Source organism: Zalophus californianus, chromosome 1 (genome assembly GCF_009762305.2).
Source record: "Zalophus californianus isolate mZalCal1 chromosome 1, mZalCal1.pri.v2, whole genome shotgun sequence".
Lineage (NCBI taxonomy): Eukaryota > Metazoa > Chordata > Mammalia > Carnivora > Otariidae > Zalophus > Zalophus californianus.
The window spans coordinates 197,716,148-197,742,141 of record NC_045595.1 but is presented as its reverse complement, the minus strand read 5'-3'; the positions used below and the strand labels follow the sequence as shown (position 1 = coordinate 197,742,141).

The following is a 25,994-nucleotide window of genomic DNA, read 5'->3' as shown; positions in this document are numbered from 1 at the left end:
ATGAATATTCAGGTGATTTATGATGAAACGGAACTCATCATTCACATAGATGTCAATGACTCTCACCTACCTGCCCTGTATAATAGGGGACCTGTCAGTGAAGCATTCAGGATGCCAAGTATGTGCAGCTGAGCAGAGCAAAGCCCCAAGCAAGAAGAGCACCCTGTACCTTCCCAAAGGAGACAAGGGAGACAAATAGGGACTCACAGGACACCAGTCAATAAGAGTATTTAACAATTGCCTGTATCATAAACAGTATCAGGCTTATCAGCTTTGAGTGGCAAAAGAATGTTCTTCCATTTTAGGCAATTATTTCCATCAGCCATTTAAACTCTCAATCCAATGAGAAAAGTATTTCAAGCAATAGTGTTCTTAGATTCATTTTAAAAAATTAAAAGTAAAAAGTTCATGAGAGACCATGACCTTAGCTTAATTTTGAAGGAAGGAAAAAATAATAAAATAATGAACCACAACACCAACCTGCAGAGCAGATTCCAATCCAGCTCAATTAAAGCTTTCATTTGGGGCAAAGCTTAACAGCTTCTCTGTCTTATTTATTAGACTTTCTACGTGCTTGATGGTAGATATTAGCTTTTGTTCAAGACTCTAGGGCAAGAATTGCTGCAATTTTCCACCTAGGCTCTTTCCTGAGAACACAAGCAGGTAAGCCTCATTAGGAATATAAGAGAGAAAATGTAATGCAGAAGTCATGGTATTTGAAATCACAAACCCATGCATGGGGTAGCATTTGGGGTAGACTTCTGAGCTCTTCTGCTTCTATTTATATTGTCAGCTAACTGCAGAAAAGTAAATGTGGTGGAACAAATGACGTAAAAATGGCACAGAAAGAAAATTAAATAAGCATATTCTGAAATACGATCGGGAACAAGAGCTATGCCAAATAATAAACATAAACAAAATGTGAAACTAAATGTAGCTAAAACTGTCAAAACTTTCAATATTTACTTAAATGCCCAATTTTACCACTGCTGTGACCACTGCTGCAATGCCTTTGTTGTCACATTGGAAATATCTAGTCTGTGAATTGAAAACTGACATTCAGAAGAAAATGTGTTCAAATTCCAGTGTTCAGATGTGTTCAGATGTGTTCAGATAGACACATTCTAGTTAATCATATACCTTCTCAATAGGACATTATTATTTACACTACAATTTGGCTATAGTGCTATGGTGCTCTGTTCAGATCCTTTTATGTGGGTGAATACCCCCATCTCCCAGCTGCTGAGGGCTCACAGCTGCATCTCACACTGGGGATTGCCTCTGCCACAGAGAACTGTCTTCCCCCAGGTTACACTTCTGGGGAACGTGGTCTCACAACTAGTGACTGGATGCTATGGAGATATAAAGGCCAACCCCCTTCCTTCAATTTGGGAGAACTGGATGACCATCCCAACTCTATAACCTCCCTCAGGATCTGCTGAAGCCTTACTTGTAACTGCATTGGAGGTCAGCTTCTCGGTGTTCTCAATCTTACCACCCAGACTTCCTAACCAATGAATCTCCCAAATCCTCTCCCCCAAAACCTTCTTCTTCTTCTGCTTGCAACTCCTTATCTCAGAATCTCTTCCCAAGGAACCTAATCTAAGTGAACTGATGCCGGGAGTGGTTCCAGGAAGAAAACACTGAATTGGTATTTGGGAACTTGATCACTTACCAGTTACCTGGCAATGAGGAAGCCACCACTAATGGAAGGTGGGGTATGGAGAGTATCCAGCCTGCTAGAGCAGTGCACCTATTCAAACTTTCACTAGTGGTACAATGAATGTCATAGCAGCGGAAAGGGACACTAGCTAATGCAATGTACCTTGTGTTTAAGAGCTAGGAGGCAAAAGACAAGCATAAGAATGGAATTTAGTGGTTGCTAAGGGTCAGTGATTCATGAAAAAAGACTGACCCATTCAAGGCAAAAGTGAAAGAACCTATGTTGCTGCAGGGTCTGGCTGACATACTGCCAGAACCTGGAAAGGCTGCTTATGAGTATGGATTCTAAAAGAATGTGAGATCCAGGGGGAAAAGAGAGGAATGTGAAGTTGGAAGAGGGAGAGTTTATTAACATGGGCACATTCTCAGAATACAGATTTAACACTCTGGCAAGGACCTTGGAAAATGATGCTTACACACTGCTAGGGTGGCTCTTGAAAGCTTATAGAATACAGTAGCCCAAACCAAGTGAAGTAGAAATGCCAGAACTAATATAATAGAGGATAGGATGAGGAATCAAAAGGCTCTGAATGGTAGGCATGGTTAAGTGGATATACTTCATAAAGTCTACCATTTTCTGCAAAAAAGTACACAAACACTCCTTTTGCTGATGCAATAAGAATGCACTGGTGAGGAGAGTTCCAGTCCCACTGAGAAGCTCAGCAGTGGCTGTCCTCTGAGGAGCAGGAGCAGGATTGGCAGCATAATTTTCAAGGCCCAGTGCAAAATGAAAATGTGGAGTCCCTTGTTAAAAAGAATTTCAGGACTGCAACAGCAGAGCACTAAACATAGTATGGAGCCCTTCTAAGTGTAGGGCTCTGTGCAAATGCACAGGATGCATGTCCATGAAGCCAGTCATGAGTAGGGTCAATGGTAAGGCTTGTTGTTAAAGAACGGGGCTCCCTCATGACGATGAAGATGAGGGGATCTTGAAAAAGTGTACCAAGAGGCAGCACTTGCTCCCAGAAGCAAGTGAGCACAAGTACCACAATAAGAAGCAAGGCTTGGAATAGCAGCCAGGGAGGCCTGACTTTCACAGAGCTTTGAAAATGGCCAATAGAAGACAGTGTTTTGAGAGACAAAATAGATGGGCAGTAAATGAGAGTAGTCCTTAATTTAAATAATCAAGATGATCAGGAAGCTGACAGCAGCCACCTCATTAAAAATTGAGTATCCCTTGCCCAATTTCCACATGAGCCTATCCTCAGACCCAGAACCCACTAACTAAAGAAGAGATCAGATCCTTTGAAGGAAGATTCTGAAACACCACAGTAGATATATTCAGTAGTAAGTTCCCAAGTCCTTCCCCAAAGGGGCCTAGTGCCATTTACTCAAGTAACCATGTGCTGAGAACAAGGGAATGCCCAGACGTTTCAAGAACTGAAAGAATCTAAATTGGCACTTATACCTAGGCACCCAAAGCATCACCATGATCTCCCATGTTGGGACATATAGAAACCAGTAATAAATGGAGTTCTATGTCACAGTAATAAATTATGTCCATGTCACAGTTCATCCATTGGACTTACAAACCCACCCAATGGTCATTTCTTTCAGACTCCAAATATATCATTGGAATAGACATACTTGGTAGTTGAAAAAAAGTGCTAACATTGGTTCCTTAATATGGTAGTATAAGAGCTATGTAATGAAGAAAGCCAAGTTCCTCCTTGACCAAGATAGCAAACCAAAACAAAAATACATGCTTGGAGGGAGAGGAAAGCAGTGCCACCTTCAGAAAGGAAAGCAGGGATAGCAGTCTCCATGACTTCTCAATCTAATCACCAGTCAGGTCCTTCAAAAACAAAACAGAACATAGTGGAGGACAATGAACTACCACCAAGTTAATGAAGCATTAGCCCAATTACAGTTGCTGTGCTAGATATGGTAGTTTTGCTATAACAGGTTTACACAGCTTCTAGCATAAGGTATGATAACATTAATCTGGAATTCTGCATTGTTTTCTATCCCTATCATAAAGAGAATCAGAAGCATTTTGCATTTACCTAGAACAGAAAATAGTATACATCTACACTTTTATTCCAGGGCTATACTAACTCTCTCACTCTTGTCATAATATGGCTTGAAGGGACCTGGACCACCTTTTTACAATATCACATTGATCCACTATATTAATGACATTATATTAATCAAACCAGATGAACAGAAAGTGGTACATACAATCAAGCCCTTAGTAAGACATGTGTGTACCAGAACATGGGACATAGATGCTATAGAGTCTCAGGAGGCTACCACCTCAATGATGTTTGAAGTCCAGTAGTCCAGTAGCCTGGGCTCTGCCAGAACATCCCTAAAAATAAGGGCAAATTATTGCATAGTGAATGTCCTCAGACAGAACCATGTTGCTTTAACAAGACTTTTGGGTTCTAGAGGCAGTACATTTCCCCACTTGGGAATACCACTTTGACTCATTTGGCAGATGATAACGTAGGTTGGTGGCTTTGAGAGAAGCCAAGAGCAGGTCCAGTCTGTGGTTCACATAGTCTTGTCTCTCAGGCCATACTTGGCAGACCCTATGGTCCTAGTGGTATATGTGGTGGGAAGAGACACCATGTGGAGTTTATGCCAAGCCCCAACAGAAGAATCACAACGTGGGCCCCTATCACAATCTAAGCAAGTCCATGCCATCTATAGTAAACAACTATAAACCATTCAAAAAGCAGCTTCCAGCATGCTATTGGGCCCTTGTAGCATTCTGACTGTGGGACCCCCAGTGATCATGTAGCTAGGCCATGAAGAGCTGTCAGGTCTACTATGTTAACAGGTTAGGCAGATCCAGCATACTGCTGTCCACTATAAAATGGAAATGGTAAATCCTGGGTTGGATACAAAATTAGCGAGAAAACACAAGTAAGCTGCTTAATCAGGTCCCCTGTACTCTCACGTAATCCACCTCTCTCTCAACTCACACCTTTGGCCACACGGAGGGGTCTTTGAGGACCAGTTGACAGGGGAGGAAAAAGGCCAAGCTTGTTTCTTAGATGGGTCAACTCAGTAGGCAGTGCCAGGCTTTATGATCTCACTCAATCCTCATGGTTAGACTAAAAGTTTCATGAGGCCAGAAAGTTGGTCTGTCTTATTCACCATTTAATCACTAGGGCCGAGTACAGTGTTTATCTAGTAGGTATTCCATCAACGAATATTTATTGCTCCCATAATACATGCCAAGTCCTGTGTGGGTACTAGGAATATAGCAGTAAACACAATAGAACTTACTGAACTTTAGTAGACTCAACAAATATTTATTGAAAAATGAAAGAACAACAACGCTTTATCATCCACGGTCCTGCCAGGAATCTGAATCCAATTCAATTGGCTAAAAATTCTCATCTCTCTGGTCAGAGACCAGAAATAGTGTGAAGACTTTACCACCCATAGGCTTAAAGGCACAAAAGGAGAGGATGGCATTAGAGAATTAGATTTGGAAATATTAAGCTAGGACCATCAACAGAAGCTATAGTTGAGGGACCCAATCATTGCATGAAATATGGCCCAGAGCAAAAGACAGCCTAGAAGAACTCTCTTCTTCCTTCACCCTCTGATTTCTACCAGTGTTTCCCTTTGGCAACAACTGGAAGCCAACTAACTGGAAAGGGAGCCCTGGTGATGTAACCTGTGGGGATCTGCCTCCAAAGAAGCAATCAGAGCAGAGATGAAACAATGGATATGGAAGGGGGGCAAGAGGACAAATGGAGAAAACAGAATACACACTTAGAAGTATCTTTTCCTAATTTAACAGATGAAAAAACTGAAGCTGAGCCTGCTTATACAAGTAAAATTGCAGAGGCAGAATTCAAACCCATGGCAAATAATTCCAAAATCATTCCTTTTAATCAATACTTTATACCGCCTCTAGGCATTCTGATTTCTGGAAAAGTGGAATGTGCATAGATTGCATAAATTATATTTTCTATTCCAAGAAGAATGTATAAATTAGAGTCTCAGTACATGGTAGATGATGAGGTAACGATACGCTAATGAGAGAGCCTAGGAATTTGATCACAGAAATGTAATGGGAAATTCACTTCAAAGGAGAGTATGTGCCATGTTTGGGGGTTACTGACCTTTACAAAAGATAGTCCTTGCGATATTGGACCTATTGATACGGTGGCATAAAGTAACAATGGAAAGTGTCATACCCTCTGCCCCTCCTCTGTGCATCTGGGTTGTATACTCCTTAATAGGGGTACATGAAGACTTCCCAGCAGATACGCAACATGGTATTTTTAAGTGAATCCATTTCCAGACCCTCAACTTCCATATGCATTCTTTCAAAAACAACTTTGCCTGATGACATGCCTGCAGGCTTCTCGTTCTTTACCAACACTCATCTCTTAATCACTGTTCTCCCACTTTACAAAAAAAAAGGCATTCTTCTCACTCACGATGAGACCTACTGTGGTACCTTGCTCCAAAGTTGACTAGGCTCCCTGGCACCAAATAAAAGAACGCACTGGAGAACACATTGTTCTTGAGGGCCAGTCCTTTAAGTACAAATTAAGAAATACTCATGGCAAAGCTCCCTACTGAAGCTACCTAGCCAACTCGTTTTCTGAGTATCTAATTAGTTAATCATCCCAGAATTAGTATTCCAAAATGAGGTTGTCACCAGGATGCATGATAACAAATTTATATGAATGAAAAAATGAAGCCAGACTCTCTTCTGATGGAAAACAAGTAATCCATAACTGAGTGACTTGACAATAAGAACTGGCTTTGTTAATGAGATGTTTTTGCAACATGTACCATACACTGAATGAGCTAAACCCACACCTTCAGTTTTGATAAAAATATGTTAAAAACTCTTATGCAATATACAATATGGTGAAAATTACATCCTTTGTAACTAATTAAACTTATGACATGTGGACTTAAAAATGTGGGGGCACATACCTTTTTAAAATTCTTTTAGGGAGTACATGAACAAAACAGTTGGAGGATACTATTCTAGGTCCTAGAGTAGAACACATTTTAGATCTGAAAGGGATACCATTACTTGGTACAACTTTCTTTATAGAGAAGCAAACAAACACAGAGAAATCAAAGGACTTGCAACCAATTTGTGACAGAGCCGGGATTAGAACCTGAGCCTTCTGGTCCCTAAGGCACGTTTCCATTTGATATACTTTGCAGCTAGAATTCTGCCCTCTCTCCCACATCCACCAGGCCATCGAAGAGCCCTTAATGCAGAAAGCAGACATTAGTTAAATAAATGAGCAATTCTCTTCAGAACAGAATTGCCAAAGAAGGCAGAATCTACCCACTTGCTTATCTTTAATGGACCTTGACTATGACACCAATGGGACTAAATGATGTGAAAGCCTTGGAATCAGAAGAGTTAACATGAGTCACAAAAATATCTTGACTGGCCACATGTTACTTCACAGTCCCAGGCCAGCCATGGCACTGTAAGATCATTTTCACCTCAGCCTCACACAGTGATCACATCTGTCTTCCGAAATGTGTTCCTTGAACATACCCAACTCCTCTCACTCTATCGCCAGACTCCAGCCTGACCCCTGGTAGTTTCCCAATATGTCTCCCTTTCAGATTTAATTAGCATGGCGCTCTAAGGGAGTCCCTCACAGAGGGACAGTGGCCCGTGTCCCGAGCACATTTTGATCACGATTTTGCCTCATGGGCAATGAAATTATATCCCCTGGTGATCCAGTCATAACTTCCCTATGACATAATTCATGTTCTCTGCTTTATTTTTCTGGGTTGTTTTTTTTTTCTCTATTCCACAGAATTTCTATTTTTCTGTTCAGCTTAACTGAAGATGTTTACCAGCTTTGGGCTCTGAGGAATGGAGGCATATAAATTATCTCTGGGAGCAGGTGAGGGAAGAAGGCATTGGAGTTTGTAAGATTCCACTGACTTTCATCTGCAATGATTAGTTGTGCTAACTAGACTAAAATTGAAAACTGTATGTTAATAGCGAAAGAATCATCCATGTTAATTGGGCATACGATTACAGTGGAACATTTAATAAGCAAAATTCTAGAGCCAAGAGGGCTCAAAAAAAAAAAAAAATCACTGAGCGAAGTTCAGTGACTATTGATTTTGAAATGTTGGCATTAATTTATGAGCAATCGATATTCTTTTAATTGGAATTTTGCTGTCTCTGGGTACCTACATAGCACAGTCTATTAAAGGCAAATGATAAGTCCCCTTTGTTTTAGAGCTTATGGCAGGGAATTAGAGATGAGATCCTGGAATGGGGACTTTATTTCACTCACTAGCAGCATTTAACTATGAAATAAAATCAAAGAAGCAGCTCTATTTACACCAGAGGCTCCAAATTTAAAGAGGCACTCTCTCCCTCTATATATATAAATAATGCTGCCACCCACCCCCACCCCACCTCCTTGCTATCCACTATTTCATAGACAGCAAGGCCATGTACTTTACAGATGGAATTTTTTTTTCCTTCTTGGGAGATTAGATACTAGAAAAAATCTATAGAACAGAATGAGAGCTCCAGATTTCATTCAGATGCCGTCACTTATCACACATGTGACTTTTCTGAATTTCAGTGGCCTCATCTATAAAATAAGGATAATAGTATTTACTTCCTCAAAAAAAAGGAGGAAAGGATTAAAATGGCAGAAGAACTGTACAATGTAAGTCAGTATGATGACCTTTGCAAATGAACTCTCCTGGATGAATATTTCATTTGCTAGTCTTAAATACTCACCCCCTATTCCAAACAGAAAAGTCTCCAAGATTCTATGAGACCAGGTAGTTCCAAGGACAGTATATCAGAATCATTTCCATATTACGTTTTCCTGCCCACTCTGCACCCTCAAAATTCATGTCATTCCACAGGCCGTTCCCAGAAAAAGCCAACTGCCCTCTGAGCTAGTCTGACCCAAGTGTGTTGAATAATATCAAACCCTCTTCCAGTTTTAGACAAACTGCCCTCAAATTGCGGGAGGGGAGTGAGGGCAGATGCTGGAGAGACTTGCCCTCTGGCTGGCCTGATTCTAAGCAAAGCTGTCCTGAGTGGATTTTTAAACACCAGCTCTCACCTCTCAGGACTAACGTTCAACGGAGAAATATGTGAAGGGGAAAGCCCCTTAAATGGATAAGTTGCAGCAAAACTCCGAAAGCCTTGAAAATGAGGGAGAAAACTGCCAGAAGAACAAACTGGGAGAGTGTTATGCCCAAATGCATCATCTGTTCTGACAGGCAAATTTCACAAGAAGCCAAACCTTGACAATTCTCCTCCCGTTTTTTTTTTTTGTTTTTTTTTTTTTTTTAAATTGCTTCCCTGGCAACCTCTCATCAAGCTGCGGCAGTCACACTACATTGCAGGTGCACACTCTGCTTTCATCTCCCTCTCCGGGAAACTAATGTATTCAGGTGAATGGTGCAGGTGGAGAGTGAAGGGGTGCGCAGAAGATGGGGGGCCAGTGCCCACCTCCACTGTCCCCCAGGATGAGTCCCAGGCTATGGGGTAAGATAGCACTTCCTCCCCTTATGCTCCACTCTTACCATTTATAAATTTTCCATCTCCAAAATGTTACTGAAAGGTAATGAGTTAGATGATTTGCTTGGGGTCATTTGTTTTATTTCTTTGATAGCTAGTAGGATAACAAAACAATGCCAATCACTATAGGGTGTTGACATATTTTATAAACATCATAGAAGAGCTAGCAAACATAATGACCAAATCTCGCACAGTGGGAGTTTTTCTATCTAAATTGTGATGGTGGAAGGGAATAAAAAGGAAGCGGGAAAATAAATAAACAAAAACTATATGTGTTGCTGAGATGATTGTGTAAGATGCGAAGTGCACACACACACACACACACACACACAAATAAGGTTAGCAGATATTAGACTGCCACACAAAAAAAGGGACATTGTGGGGCACCTGGGAGGCTCAGTCTGCTGAGCGATGACTCTTGATTTTGGCTCAGGGTCATGATCTCTGGGTCCTGAGACTGAGCCCTGAGTGGGATCCATGCTGGGCATGGAACCTGCTAGAGATTCTCTCTCCCTCTGTCCCTCCCTCCACACCTGCACGCATGCACTGTCTCTCTATAAAAAAAAATTTTTAAAGCGGGGGAGGGGGATGAACCCTGTCCTCAAAATCTACCATTTTAGCAGATGAAGAGATACAGCTCTGAGATATTTTAATAAATACTTACTTAATATGGCTACCCAAAATCAAGAGGTTAAAGCAACAGGAAGTTTGCCTTAGGCATGGCTGAAGTACTACAGGGAGGTGCTAATCCCATCTTCCCACACATTTGCAGCAATAATGGAAGATATACCTCTCCACTGACCTATGTGTTTCTACTTTAAACCATCTCTACTGTCCTGACCCAGGGTGATTTGGAAGTTGGACAAGAATATCCCACAGAAATGTATGAGTTTTTGAACTTCCTCAGCAGCTTGCTATTTGTCTCCAATGCTAACTCCTTTCTTAAAAAGACAAATGCTAGATTGCTGTGTTTTCCCAATCAATTGAAGTAATATATATCTTCCAGTCCAGATCTCAATTCCTGTCACCATTATAGCTCACTTGGTCAGAAAACATTTATTTACTATTCCACAAGAAGATGGTGACATAGGAGGCACCTGAATTTCCCTCCTCCTACACATGCACCAAATGTACAGCTATACATGGAACAATTCCCTCTGACAGAAATTCAGAAACTGAGTGACTCCTACATATGGGACTACTGGAAAAATACCCCTATCAAAACAGGTAGGAAAGGCTGAGAAACCTTACCATAAATCCCACACCCAGCATAATGACATACAGTTGGGAGGGAAGGAACCCCCAACTCGCAGCTTCTCCCTGAGGAGAAAGGGGCTTGGACCCTACATTTAGCTCCCCAACTTTAAAGACTTCCACCAGACAGAAGGCACCAAATCACTTGGCTCTGAGAGTCAGTGGGGCTTTCACTCAGGGGTCCCAAGGGACCTTGGCCAACAAAACAGCATGGCTACCTGCTCAGGGCTCAGTGTGGAGAGCAGGCAAAAATGCTCATCTCCCAATCTTTCCTTTCAAGAGTTTGACTGCATAATTCACAAGCTCCTGAAGAAGAGTCCAGCTTCTAACCAGCGCACATCAAGGTGATGATGACCGGATCTTCCCCAGAGCCTGAGTGAGCTGGTGAGCACTTCCCCTTCTCCCCACTCTGGTGCACTCCGGACAATAAAACTAAGTCTCCAGTTTCTCCCTGGAAGGAGTTAGTCCACACATCTAGTGCTCTGACTTTTACAGCAGTCACCTGACCTGACTCAGAGAGCCAACGGGACTTGCATTGAATCCCACAGGACCATAGCAAACAAAGAAGGAGTTTTTAAACCATGTAGGAGCACCCCCAACTCCCTGTAGCCCTACCCCGGGGCCCAGCACAGAGACAGCAGACAAGTGCCCAATTCCCAGTTTCTCCCAGGAAGAAGACTGACTGCACACCGTTCCAGCCACTGCCTGAGGGTCCGGCTTCTAATCAACCTGCATTATCAGGGAAATGCAAATCAAGACCACAATAAGATACCACCCCACACCTACTAGAATTTCTATTATCAAAAAGACAAGAGTTAACAAGTGTTGGTGAGGATGCAGAGCAAAGAAAATCCTCTTGCACTGTTGGTGGGAATGTAAATTGGTACAGCTACCCTGGAAAACAGGTTGTAGGTTCCTCAAGAAATTAAAAATTGTTGGAGCCACTAAAAGCAGAAATGGCAATTTCTTACACATAAATACACACACACCTAAACACAGAATCACCGTTGGGTGGAGGTATGTATTTACATGACAAAGTCACAATTTGCTTTCAAGAAGAAATAGTGGAGCTTTCCTTTGGTGGGGCTGATCAGGATATCAAGGAGATCACAGAGAAACAACTGAATAATGCTGGGACACTCCACTGTCTGGTGGGAACAGATAATTGATCCAACCCTTTGAAAAACATTTTGGTAAAAAGTCCACCTCGTAAAATGAGGCAATATTATTTCACCTCTAGGAACATGGCCTAAGTAAATAATCCTAAATAATCCAAATAGGGGGAAGCTTCTTATAGGTATTTATCATTGCATTATTAAAATATGTCAAGTAAGTATTCTATATCTGGTTGAGATCACGGTTACTTGGATGTACATATTTATCTAAACTAATTAAATTATTCACTTAGGATCTGTACATTTTGCTATAACTTTTATCTCAAAAAGTAAATAATAAATGTATATAAATAAAATTTCCTTTCCTTCCTCTTTAAAAATAAAAGAGCCAAATACCAATTGCCAAAAGACCCTACACAGGGAAATGCTACCCTTGGAGGATCCATTTGATTTATCTTATGACATTATTAAAGTATGGATTAATCATGATTGCTTCTAATAGTATAAGAAACATGTAGTAAGATGTTAATTGAAAAATGAATACAAAATGCTAGAGAGAATGTAATCACAAGAATGGTAAAATATGTTTAAGTAGAAGACTAAAAGTTAATGTAGCTAAATATTAACAGTAATTGTCAAAATAAAATTATGAATGATTCTTTTCTTCCTTCTATTTTTCTGTATTTTCAATATGTTATATAATGAGCCTCATTAAAGCAAGAAAAAAAAACCTTTTTTAAAACAGTGAGTAAAGTGCTGCTCGCCATCACTCCCTGCCCCCTCTCCACTCAGTTCTTGAGCAAATTAGTAGGTCTGGATGACACTATACCTAATTACAAATAAGAACTCATCAAAAAAGATCTAACATGGAGTGTGTGCAAAAATAGAGTCCAACGCCCTCTTCAAAAAGGAAGTAAATTAGTAAATTTATAACACTGGAAACAAGGTTTACCAGCTGACCAGAAAAGTGTAGGGCTTCTAGAAGTGATAGAGCAATGGCAAACAGATGGGCTACAGATCCCAAAAGAGCTGAGGAACCCCTCTCAATAGACAAAACATCCCAAAAGGTGGTTTTTCCCAGGGGAACTCCAGAATAATACCATAGTCAGAGGCAGTGGAGGCAGGAAGAAGCATGTGACAGTGTTTTCGATAATTAACTGAAGAGTGGCACAGATAAGACAGTCAATCCCCACCTCCATTCCTCTGCCCATTTCTCATCCCTTCGCACCTGTCCCCCGATGAGAATTAGGAGTACCCCCTTCTAACAACTCTGGCATGGGAGACTACCAGAGTGGCTACAGAGCAAAAGAAAGAGTCTCTGTCTGCCAAGAGATACTGGGAGCCTCATTCCCAAAAGTCAAGCCTCTTTTACACCTTCTTAGCCACGAGTTGGTCCTCTTTTCCTGTGGACTCACCAAAGATGATTAGTTTGCATCAACTGCCAGACAAACAGGGATCCTCATTTAGCTTGAGAAAACACACTTAACAGCAATGACCTGTTCAATCTAGAATCTCAACCACATGTAAAAGCAAACAAGAAACACTAAGTATTTAAGGAATTAAACACTATAAAAGAGACACTCTGAACTCAATAAATACCTATTACGGGGGAAACATTTTAACTGAAAAAATTTTAAAATATTAGAAGAAAAAATAGTACTAATACTGGAAAGAGAAAGACAAAACTATTATTATCTAACAATGGGAATGCCCATCTAGGACACACAAGACAATTTACTAATAAACTTTTTGAACAAACAGAATTTAGTTAGATGGATACAAGATCAACATATAAGAATTATTTTTCTAGACCTGAAATAACTAAATAGCATATACTCAAATATTCCATAATAGCAAATAACATATTCATAATTAAGTTTAATAAGAGATGCACATTTATGAAGAATGCTGTAAAGTTTTACTGAAGAAATTAAAAGAAGTTCTAAAGTAATAGAAGGGCAAACTATGTTTCTAGATGGGAAGATCCAATATTGAAAGATATCAGAGCTCTCTAAATTTATATATAAATTTGATACAATTTTCAATCAAAATCATAAAAGGATGTTTAAATGAAATGAAATAAAATACAATGAAATGAAATAGATAGTATAATTTTAAAAAGAATAATGAAGAGGGACTTTCTGGACCACTCTAAATTTGAAAAATAGTGTGACATTGTTCCAAGAACCGATAAATAGACCAATATGAAAAAATAAAGCATGTGGTATTTCAAATCAGGAGAGAAAAGACCAACAATTCAATAAATGATGTTGGAATAACAGGCTAGCTATTTACAGACAGATTAAAAACTAAGCTCAATAAAACATTAAAGGTATTAAAAATTATATAAATATTAGGAAAAATACAGGAGAACCTTATGTCTTAATCTTTAAGTAGGGAATACTTTTGTAAGACACAAAAGCCATAAAATGAAAAGATTTTAAAAATTCAAATATTTTAAATACTGTAAAGATTATAAATAAAATTCAAAGATGAGACACTGACCGGGAGAAAATATTTCTGACATCTATGACAGATAGATATTAACAACCAGCATAAAGTGCCCCTAGATGGGGCACCTGGGTGGCTCAGTTGGTTACGCATCCGGCTCTTGATTTCAGCTCAGCTCATGACCTCAGGGTTGTGAGATCGAGTTCCAAGTTAGGCTCCACACTGAGCATGGAGCCTGCTTAAGATTCTCCCTCTCCCTCTGTCCCTCCCCTCCCCCGCCCCCCTCCTTTCTCCTCCCAACTGCCCGCACATGCTCTTTCTCTCTATATATAAAAAAAATGAAAGAGAAAGAAAAAAGTGCCCCTAGAAATCAATAAAGACTGAAAAAAAGCCTAACAAAAACAAAGAAATTCAGAGAATAAATATGTGTCTAATGAATATTTTTTAAATATGCTGAACTTCCACTATAATTTGGAATATGCAAATTTTTAAAATAATGAGTTAAAAAACTTATATAATGGGCAAAAATGAAAAAGCAGGATAACATCGTATTCTGACAGGAGTGTATGTAGGGAAACAGACTCTCATTAGTAAGAAAAATTGGAACAGACTTTTTGAAGTATAATTTTTCAGTACTTATCAAAACTCTACTTGTGCATTTTCTTATACCTACAAAATCCACTTTTAGGATTACATGCAATAGACACACTCAGTATCCACACAGAAGAGTGTTCATTGTAGCATTTTAGGATAGATGTATGGACAAGAATAGTAAATGGTTAGATAAACAATAGTAAAGCCATAGTGTATAACGCCATGAAAGTCATTTTTGTAGTAGAAAAAGAGGTACTACATTTTGTAGTAGAAAAATAGATTACCAAGATATATTAGTAAAAAAAGAAAATTCTTAAGTGTAAGCATACACAGGAAAAGGTCAAGTGAATATATCAATGCATTAAACAGTAATTACTTCTTAGACAGGAAGGGGGTGAAGCACTGGGAGAAAGTAAAAAGGAACTTTCAATTTTACTACCTATATTTTTATTGTTTGATTTTTTTTTTTGAAATGAGCATACGTGGAGACCAGCAGAAAGGATACACGCAGATAAGTTCTTACCGTGGTGACAAGTGTTTACTTAACCAAGGTAAAATAATGTGGCCACTTAAAGCAAAGGTGTACTTGATGGTACTGTGAACATATTTCCCTAGAGCTTCCCTTGCATGGATGGACCTCATTTGGGTAAGCTACTAGGGGTCTTGTCTCTCTCTTCACACTTAGGTACTTTCTCCTGCCAGTCCGGGGAGGAGTCACATGCTAGCACCATCCCCCACTTTCCATAATGATGCATAGCCCTGTGACTCTCCCACCATCTAGATCCAATCTTCCTCTTATCCATGTCAGATTTCTAGCTCTCCGATGCAGGGATTGCTCTCAATATCACATAAAGACTTTCCAAGTAAGAGAACTGGCGACGGTATACTACAGCACGTAAAGCTGACCACTCGGGGGGTGGGGGGCGCCTGGGTGGCTCAATCCGTTAAGCATCTGACTCTTGATTTCTGCTGAGGTCATAATCTCAGGGTCCTGAGATCAAGACCCCCAACCTGCTCAATGCTGAGTCTGGAGCCTGCTAAAGATTCTCTCTCTCTCTCTCTCTCTCTCCCCCTCTGCCCCTCCCCACTTGTGCATGTGAGTGCTCTCTCTCAATAAGTAAATAAATAAGTAAATAAAATTTACTCCTTGTATAATTCTTTTGAACAAAGGGGGGAAACATTTAAATATATATACATCAGAAGAATTATCACAAGAAACAGAAAAAAAAACTTAAATAATTCTCTACCCTCTCAGAGAGATTAAAGAAGGGGCAGAAACTGTATGCAAAGATTTTGTGAGAAGGGATATGAAATTAAAGAGGAAATAAGAAAGGTGGTGAATATGAGCTGGCAGAGTCCACAAAAGAAATCAAAGTGAACAATACAAACACCATAGAAATAAAAAAATACATAGAAACATAAAACAATGTAATAAATAATTATTTTTTGAAAAGTATTGAGAACATGAAAGAAAGACTTATAAAAATCCCAGAAACTTAAATGGCAAAGGACAAAGAAACAAAGGTAATTAGAAAGATAGATATGGAAGAGAGATGAAAAAGAGCCAAAACTCAAGCTTGAACAACGAAGGAAGTCAGACAAATGGATCTGAAAATAATGTTCAAATATTAAATAAAACACATTTCTGAAATAAAGGGAGACTGGAATCTGGGGCTCAAAGGGGCATACCATATTCCAGGGAAAAATAATTTGTTGCAGTCATCAACATGATACATCCTTCTAAGGCTGCTTACCTTTAAGAATAAAAACAGAATTTTAGGAGCGTTCAGTGAGAAAAAGGAATTCACCTACCAAGGAGAAAAATCACAATGGCCTCAGATTTCTTCACAGCCACACCAGGACCAAAAAAATAAAAAAAATTGTGAGCCAAGAAGTTTATAAATAGCCCTTCTTGGAGAAAACTACTTGATGATAAATTCTCATCAAACAAGTGCTATAATCAAAAGAACTGAGAAAGAAAGAATTAATGGCATAAAAGTATTTGTAATTTGCACTGAACTGATTAGAATATAGAAGGCTGAAAATTATGTAAGTGCATAAACATTGAAACGTATAAGCAAGCATAGATCTAAGGAAAAATGGGCAAGGACAGGGAAAGGGGATCTGGAGAAAAGTACAAATATGCTAATTTCCTAATGTTTCATATCAGGAGTTAAAAGATATTATTTATTCCTGATATTCCAAGTTTCCTTCTGATATTTCCCTTCTGTCTGAAGAGGTTCCTTTGGCAATTCTTTCACAGTAATTTAAGGTTGGTTTAACAGTAGAAAAAAAATGTGAGCCATCATATATTAATAGACCAAAAATGAACAATGACATGATCATCTCAACAGATGCAGGGGAAAAGTATTTTATAACTTTCAACACCCAATTGTGATAGAAATACAACAAACTGGAAATAAAGCAGAACCTCCTCAATCTAATAAAAGGCCATCCATACAAACCCTAGAGACAGAAAACTACTAATTAGGAATTTTTAAAGACTAGAGCAATGGAGAAATACACTGTGTTCATCAATCAAAAAATGCAACACTGTTAAAATAAGATACCAGTTCTCCTCAAATTGATTTATAGATGTGACATGATTCCAGAATATGTTTTTTTGTATAAATTACAAGCAGATTCTAAAATTTATATAGAAAGGCAAAACACCTAGAAAAGCCAAAGAAAAGAAAAAGTTGGAAGTCTTTCAAAAAAGAAAAACAAAATTGGAAGTCTTTTTTTTTTTAAGATTTAACTGTACTTATTTTAGAGAAAGAGAGAGAGAGCACAAGCATGAGGGGCAGAGGGAGAAGGAGAGAGAATCTCAAGCAGACTCCACGCTGAGCACAGAGCCCAACATCAGGCTCGATCTCAGGACCCAAGCCCAAACCAAGAGTCGGATGCTTAAACAACTGCACCACCAGGCATCCTTAAACTAAACTTCTGCTTCATACTGTGTGTACACTTAGACTCAGTATGAATCTACAGTAATCAAGTCAGTCTGGTATTGACATAAAAATCTATGGAACAAACTAGTGAGTCCAGAAATGGACCTACACATATATAGCTCATTGATTACCAAGAAAGGTACCAATGTGTTTCAGGGTGAAAAGGATATTCTTTTCAACAAATAGTGCCAAAAAGTTGTATATTCACACACAGAAACAAAAGAGGGAATGTTAACCGCCTCTTCACACCATATCCAAAACTTAGCTCAAAAAGGACAGACCTAAATGTAAGAGTTAATTTTTTTTAACTTGTAGAAGAAAACACAGGAGAAAAAAAATTTTTACCTCTAGTTACACTAGATTTCTATAAGAACATAAACCATAAAAACAAAAAAAAGTGGTAAATTGGACTTCAAAAATTAAAAAGCTTGTTCTTCAAAAGATACTGTTAAAAAAATAAAAAGGCAAGTCATAGACTGGGATAAAATATTTGCAAAACATGTATATGATAAAGTATTTGTTGGCAGAATATATAAAGGACTCTTAGGACTCAGTAAGACAAACAATCCAATTAAAAAATTGGAAAAATTTTTTGAAAAGACACTTCAAACAAAATAAATAAGTGAGCATATACAAAGATGCTCAATATCATTAGTCACTAGGGAAATGCATACTAAAACCACAAACAGGCATAAGAATTAAAAAAAAAAAAAAACAAATTTACAATACCAAATGCTGGTGAGAATGTGGAACAACTAGTTCACTCATATGCTGTGGGTAGAAATACAAAATGGTACAACCACGTGAGAAACAGTTTAGCAGTTTCTTGTTGAGTGGAAATACACTCTTACCATACAACTCAGCAATCTCACTGCTAAGTATTTACCCAAGAGAAATGGTAACATATGCCCAAAGACATGCATTTGAATGTTCACAATCACTTTTTTCATTAACAACCAAAAATTTGCGGTGGCCGATGTCAAAGAGGTTACTGCCTATGTTCTCCTCTAGAATTCCTAACCTCTTCCATATCAGCCACAGCAACTTCTTTCAAGATAAATCTCCAAAGGCTAGTGAAACAAAAACAAAAATGAACTTTTGGGACTTCATCAAGATAAAAAGCTTCTGCACAGCAAAGGAAACAGTCAACAAAACAGAGGCAATCCACAGAATGGGAGAAGATATTTGCAAGTGACACTACAGACAAAGGGCTGGTATCCAAGATCTATAAAGAACTTCTCAAACTCAACACCCAAAAAACAAATAACCAAGTCAAAAAATGGGCAGAAGACATGAACAGACACTTCTCCAAAGAAGACACACAAATGGCTAACAGACACATGAAAAAATGTTCATCATCATTAGCCATCAGGGAAATTCAAATAAAACCACACTGAGATACCACCTTACACCAGTTAGAATGGCAAAAATTGATGAGGCAAGAAACAACAAATGTTGGAGAGGTTGTGGAGAAAGGGGAACCCTCTTACACTGCTGGTGGGAATGCAAGTTGGTACAGCCACTCTGGAAGACAGTGTGGAGGTGCCTCAAAAAATTAAAAATAGAGCTACCCTATGACCCAGCAATTGCACTAGTGGGTATTTACCCCAAAGACACAGATGTAGTGAAAAGAAGGGCCATATGCACCCCTATGTTCATAGCAGCAATTTCTGCAATAGCCAAACTGTGGAAAGAGCCGAGATGCCCTTCAACAGACAAATGGATAAAGAAGATGTGGTCCATCTATACAATGGAATATTACTCCGCCATCAGAAAGGATGAATACCCAACTTTTACATCAACATGGATGGGACTGGAGGAGATTATGCTAAATGCAATAAGTCAAGCAGAGAAAGTCAATTATCATATGGTTTCACTTATTTGTCGAACATAAGGAATAGCCTGGAGGACATTAGGAGAAGGAAGGGAAAAATGAAGGGGGGGAATAGGAGGGGGAGATGAATCATGAGAGACTATGGACTCCGAGAAACAAACTGAGGGTTTTAGAGGGGAGGGGGGGTGGGGGATGGGTTAGCCTGGTGATGGGTGTTAAGGAGGGCACGTACTGCATGGAGCACTGGGTGTTATATGAAAACAATGAATCATGGAACACCACATCAAAAACTAATGATGTACTGTATGGTGACTAACATAAAACAAAACAAAATAAAATAAAATAAAATAAAATAAAATAAAATAAAATAAAATACAACAACAAAAAAGGAAACAACCAAAAATTTGCAAATGACCCAAATGTCCACCAACTGGTGAATATAAACAAATTTGTTGTATATCCATATAATAGAATACCAAATGGAAAGGTTCAGACATGAAAAGACTGCATATTGTATGGCTCCATCTATCCAAAATTCTGGAAAGGGGAAAATTACAATGACAAAAAGCCATTTAGGGGTTGGGCTTAGCGCCAGGGGCCAGGCATAGGAAGAAGCAAGAAAGGAGGCAGAAGGGAACTTTCTGGAGTGATAGATATGTTCTACGTCATGATTGTGGTAGTAATGACACAATAGTAATATAAACTGTGTTTTTGTGTAATTATACAAAAATACAACTCACAGGGGCACCTGGGTGGCTCAATTGGTTAAGAGTCAGCCTTCAGCACAGGTGGTGATCCCAGAGTGCTGGGATGGAGCCCCATGTCAGGCTCTCGACTCAACTGGGAGTCTGCTTCTCCCTCTCCCTCTCCCTATGCTGCTCCCCGTCTGTGCTCTCTCTTGTGTGTCAAATAAATAAATAAAATCTTTTTAAAAAATACAGCTTATAAAACCGTATTTTTATGTAATTACACAAAATACAATTGTATACATTTGTCAAGACTCAGAATTGCCAGCTTAAAATTATCAAATTTGTGGTATATATATATTTACTTCATTAAAAGTAATATTTTTTAAAGCAGAAAACTAGAAAGAAGGTCATATTCCACAACAAAAATTCCATAATAAAAGTCTAATCTCATAGCTAGGATGCTTTATATTCTTTGTAGATGATTATTGTAAACTTGAAAAACCCATAGGAATCCTCCAAAAACTAGCAGAAATAATATGAGAATTCAGTAAGATGACTGGCTATGAAAGTAATACATAAAAATATTGAGCTTTACCATACATGCAAATAGTGTAAAAAATCATAACAGAGGAAAACATCACCTTCAAACCTCAGAAATATACAAATTGATGGTTGCCAGAGGGGAGGGGGATCAGACAATGGGCATAATGAGGGAAGGACAGTGGGAGATACAGGCTTCCAGGGATGGAATGAGTAAGTCATGGGAATAAAAGGCAGAGCATTGGAAATATAGTCAATGGTATTGTAAAAACGTTGTAGGCTGACAGATGGTAGATGCACTTGTGGGGAGCACAGCGTAATGCACAGACTTGCCGAATCACTACACTCTACACCTGAAACTAGTGTAACATTGTGTATGAACTATCTTCAATAAAAATTCTTTTTAATTTACAAGTTTATAAAATACATATGCAACACCTATGGAGAAAGTTCATGTCACTCCTGAGAAAAAAAGGAAAAGAAAAGAAAAAGAAATTGGGTAACTATAAAGGTATATTCTGTTCTTGGTTAGGAAAATTTTGTACTGAAAGTTTTTTTCCTCCTAAATTGAACTATAAATTAATAACAATCTCAATCAATAGAATATACTCTAGAAATAGTCCCAAATATACATTCTCACTTTGAATATGATTAGTAGGTTACTTCAAATCATTGGAGAAAAGACAAAGTATTTAAATAAATGATATTGGGATAACTTTTAAGTTTTTGGAAAATATGTTTACATGCATAACTCATTCCCTAAGTATAATAAATTCTATTTACATCAAAGATTCATATGCTAAAAAATAAAATCATAAAGTTTAGAAGAAAATACGAGGGTTTTTTTTTAATATCCTACAGTTGGGAAAATCTATCTAAGCTTACATAAAATTCAAAATTCAGAAAGATAAAAACTAATAAATTTGACTACATAAAACTTTTAACTATCTGCAATGCAAAAATTTACTGTAACTAAATTCAAATGATAAATTACAAACTGGATAAAAACAAATTGGCAACACAAATGACAAAGTGCTAATTTCCTTAAAATTAAAATTGCTTATAAGTTGATAAAGAGACAGCCAGCCAATAGAAAATATGGCAAAGAAAATAAAGAATAAGGGTAAAAAGAAGTGCAAATGGCCTATAAAATGAAAAGATGCTCAACTTCACTTATAATTAAAGAAATTAATATAAAATAGGAATGAGGTGCCATTTTTCAGACAGACAAGAAGCCAAAATTTTATTACTATTTGGCCATGTCCACTGTAGCTTCCTAATGAGATAAGAAATAGGACACAGAGCTTTGTAACTTTGGGGCAGGAGAGGTTGCCTTTTATGAGAATAATTACTCACAGTGCTAGTTTGGCTCCTGTCCCACCCAAATGCTATGAGATACAGAGAGTATGTAGCCCAGGGCACCTTCAACTTGAACCAGAAAATTCCAGGTTCAACTCCAAGAGGAATAAAGGAGGCACTGGGAAACTGTATCCTCGCTTTGATCAAGCTCTACTGTGGTGGTTCTCCAACCACCATTTGATGAATATCAAAATCACCTGGAGGGCTTGTTAAACCACAGAGATTGCTGGGCCCTGCCTTGAGAATTTACGATTCAGGAGGTCCAGGGTGGGACCTGAGAACTTGCATCTGTTAACAAGTTCCTAGGTAGTGATGCTGTTCTGGGGCCAGGGACGACACTTTGAGAACCTCTGGTCCAGGGACTTGCCCTGCTTGTTTGCTGTCTCAGCGGCAAAATGAAATAAAAGCAAAATTGATTGAGAGTCCTGTTGCCAAACTTCAAAGCCAGACCATCCCTCTGTGGTTTGGCTTAGCTTACCAATTGGTAAAGACATGGATAATAAAATCCTTTTCCACAGTGCTAGTGAGAGAATAAACATATGCAGCCCTTCTCCATTTGGCAATATTTCTCAAAATTCACATGCATACATCTTTGGTCCAGGAATTCTATTTCTAGGTATTTATCCTACATATATGCTCTCCTCAAAATGCACACAGATTATGTGTACAAAGAAAGATGCCTATTGTAGTATATTGCTAATAGCTGAAAATCAGAAACAAATATCAGTCACTTGAGAATTGCTGAAATAAATTAGGCTACATCTCAAGGGACTATTTTGCAGCCATTACGATGAATGTGGTAGATTCATCATATTGAAACGGAAAGATGCCCACAGTGTAATGCAAAAGATAAACTGCAAAATAGTACATGGCGCGTGATCCATTTTTTGTCAAAATTAAAACGATATATATAAGATATGACAAATGGTATGAATAATATGAAATATAGAAAGATATGATGGATATGTATGCACAGTGTATGCGCACGTGTGTGTAAGCAAGGTATGCACGTGCGCACACGTGTGTGTGTGTGTGTGTGTGTGTGTGCGTGTGTGTGTAAGCAAGGTTTCTGAAGGGCCCCTTATAGACTTAGCCTAGGGAAAGGGGGCTGGAGCCTCACAGACAAGGACACCATCTGGCTAGGGGGAGAACATGTATGACGTTGAAAGACATTAACTTTAAAATTTTCCTGTTTGAATTATTTTATAACAAGCACATGTACCCTCTTTAATTTATTTAAAACCCATTTTTTAAAAGTCAGTGCAAAAGCCCGTAAGATGGCAGCGGCCAGAGGCGGGCGGCATTCGCCGGGCTGCTGCGGAGCCCCCGCCTGCCTGCTCGCCCGGGGAACTGTCAGCTCCAACCAGGCTCTACCACAAGAAGGTTGTTGATCATTACGAAAATCCTAGAAACATGGGCTCCCTTGACAAGACAGCCAAAAATGTTGGAACTGGATGGGTGGCGGCTTCGGCATGTGGTGATGTAATGAAATTGCAGATTCGAGTGGATGAAAAGGGGAAGATTGCGGACGCCAGGTTCAAAACATTGGGCTGGGGGTCTGCTATTGCCTCCAGGTCGTTAGCCACTGAACGGGTACAATTGAAGACGGCAGAGGAACGCCTTGACCATCGAGAACATGGACATTGCCAAGGAGCTCTGCCCACCGTGAAATTGCACTGCTCCATGCTGGCCGAAGATGCAATCAAGGCTGCCCTAGCGGATTACGAACTGAAACAAGAACCCAAGAAAGGAGAGGCGGAGAAGGAATGAGCCCTCCTCGAAGTGTCCATCTGGTCACACTTGCTGTCTGTCCACCCGCCGCGCAATCACTGTAGATGTTCAGAAGCCCCCACGCTACAGCAGAAAAGCTCCGAGTCTCGCACAGTATTTGCTGGTCACGTGGTGGCTCCCATTCAAGCAAAATGCACAGGTTACTCGTTCCAAGTCCTGTGCTTTCTTTCAGCCCATTTTTATCGCCTTAACCCGGTTTGTGTATATTTTGAATTGTGTGCATGGCCTCAAAACTGAAATCAGTCACGAAGTCTCAAGTATGGTAGTCCGCGAAGTGCGCAAATACCTAATTTCACTTGAATCTATCTTGGGGAAGATTACCAGTAGAAGGACTTGGTATGATTATTTGATACAACCAATTATTGTACGTAAAATAGATTTGCACGTATATATAATAAAAGAATGTAAGACCGTGTTTTTCTCTGATAGCATTTCTTGGATCCCTCACTCACCGCAGGGTCCTGCCCAGAGCCCCTTGGGGCTTCCAGGTACTGGACCGTGATGACGTGTGCACATTTCTGAGCAAACTGCACAGTAAAGACCATGGACAGAGACGGCCAGATGTGCGTCACATTTTATGGAATGGGGGAGAAAGTGAAAGGAGAAAGCCAATCTCTTTTCGTTGTGCTTTGCAAAATAATAGATTGACCAAAAATAAAGTCAATGCAAGAGTAATAACCTAACACCTCTAATGCCTTGGTGTTAATTTTTATCTATCCATTATAGATGGTTTGCCAGGGCCTCTATCAGGGAACTTTTCTTTTTTTGCCTAGGTTTTAATCACTGTGTATAACTGAAATTAAAATCTATGCTGAGCAAAATAAGTCAACCAGGGAAAGACATGTATCATATGACCTCCCTGACAGGAGGAATTCTTAATCTCAGGAAACAAACTGAGGGTTGCTGGAGTGGTGGGGGGTGGGAGGGACGGGGTGGCTGGGTGATAGGCATTGGGGAGGGTATGTGCTATGGTGAGCGCTGTGAATTGTGTAAGACTGTTGAATCACAGACCTGTACCTCTGAAACAAATAATACATTATATGTTAAAAAAAAAAAAAAAAAGAAGATAGTGGGAAGGGAAAAATGAAGGGAGGGAAATCAGAGGGGGAGACTAACCATGAAAGACTATGGACTCAGAAACAAACTGAGGGTCCTAGAGGGGACAGGAGTGGGGGGATGGTTTAGCCTGGTGATGGGTATTAAAGAGGGCATGTTCTGCATGGAGCACTGAGTGTTATACGCGAACAATGAATCATGGATCACTACATCAAAACTAATCATGTAATGTATGGTGATGAACATAACATAATAAAAAAAAAAATAAGACAGGAAACAGATAAGGCACATACCGCAAATAGGGAAACAGTAGTCCTGTATTGCTGTCATGCCCCGTCCTTTGCCCTCATTTTAATTTACTCTCCAGTGTCTGGAGGAAAATGTACCATATGTGATTGAAAGTAAAGGTTTATATTAAGTATCTGCAATTTCTCTGTTGACTCAATAGTTGCTTCAGTAACCATGAACTGAGTTGGTATGACCCCTGCCTCCTTCAGGTGGCCACCATTTCTGTGAGTTCTGGGAATGGGACAACAGTGACAGTGTATGACACCATTATATGATGATCACAATATATATGCCAGGATATGCTAAAATACAGAGGACCTAAAATCATCTCGTGGCAAGGGTGTACCTGAAATTAGCATTACTTAGGAGCATAACAGGAAATTACCAACTTGTAAGAGAAATTAATTAATTCTGTTGTGGGCTTGACATTCAAGACTTTCAGGCAGCTAGGTTAAGCTGGCATTTCAATATGCAAACCTACCACTCTAAGGTATAAGGCCAGCTCTCGGGGGAGAGAGAGCAGAGCTAGAGGTACAATCCAATCTTAAACTTCTCTTTAGAGTCATGAAAGCTTAAGCCATGACATAAATATTTAAATGTTCTGGATTAAAAAAAAAAACCTGAAGAGCCAAAAGGGAGCAAATATCCTACATTATTTCTCAACCTGGAAGAATAAAACAAGACTTAGAATTCCAATGAATCACATATTTTCTCATTGCCCCCAAAGTCCTATGGAGAGGCCCTATTTCAGTCCCTTAGTTACTCCATGAAGAGGTGCTGACAATCTCCATAAAGTTTGTATCATTTGGTGGTAAATTCTATAAAAGTGGACCATTG

General features: G+C 39.1%; 1 pseudogene; it reads left to right on the top strand.

The window, feature by feature from the left end:
- Positions 1-23,792, top strand: LOC113915845 (annotated as a pseudogene).
- The last annotated feature ends 2,202 nt before the right edge of the window (positions 23,793-25,994 follow it).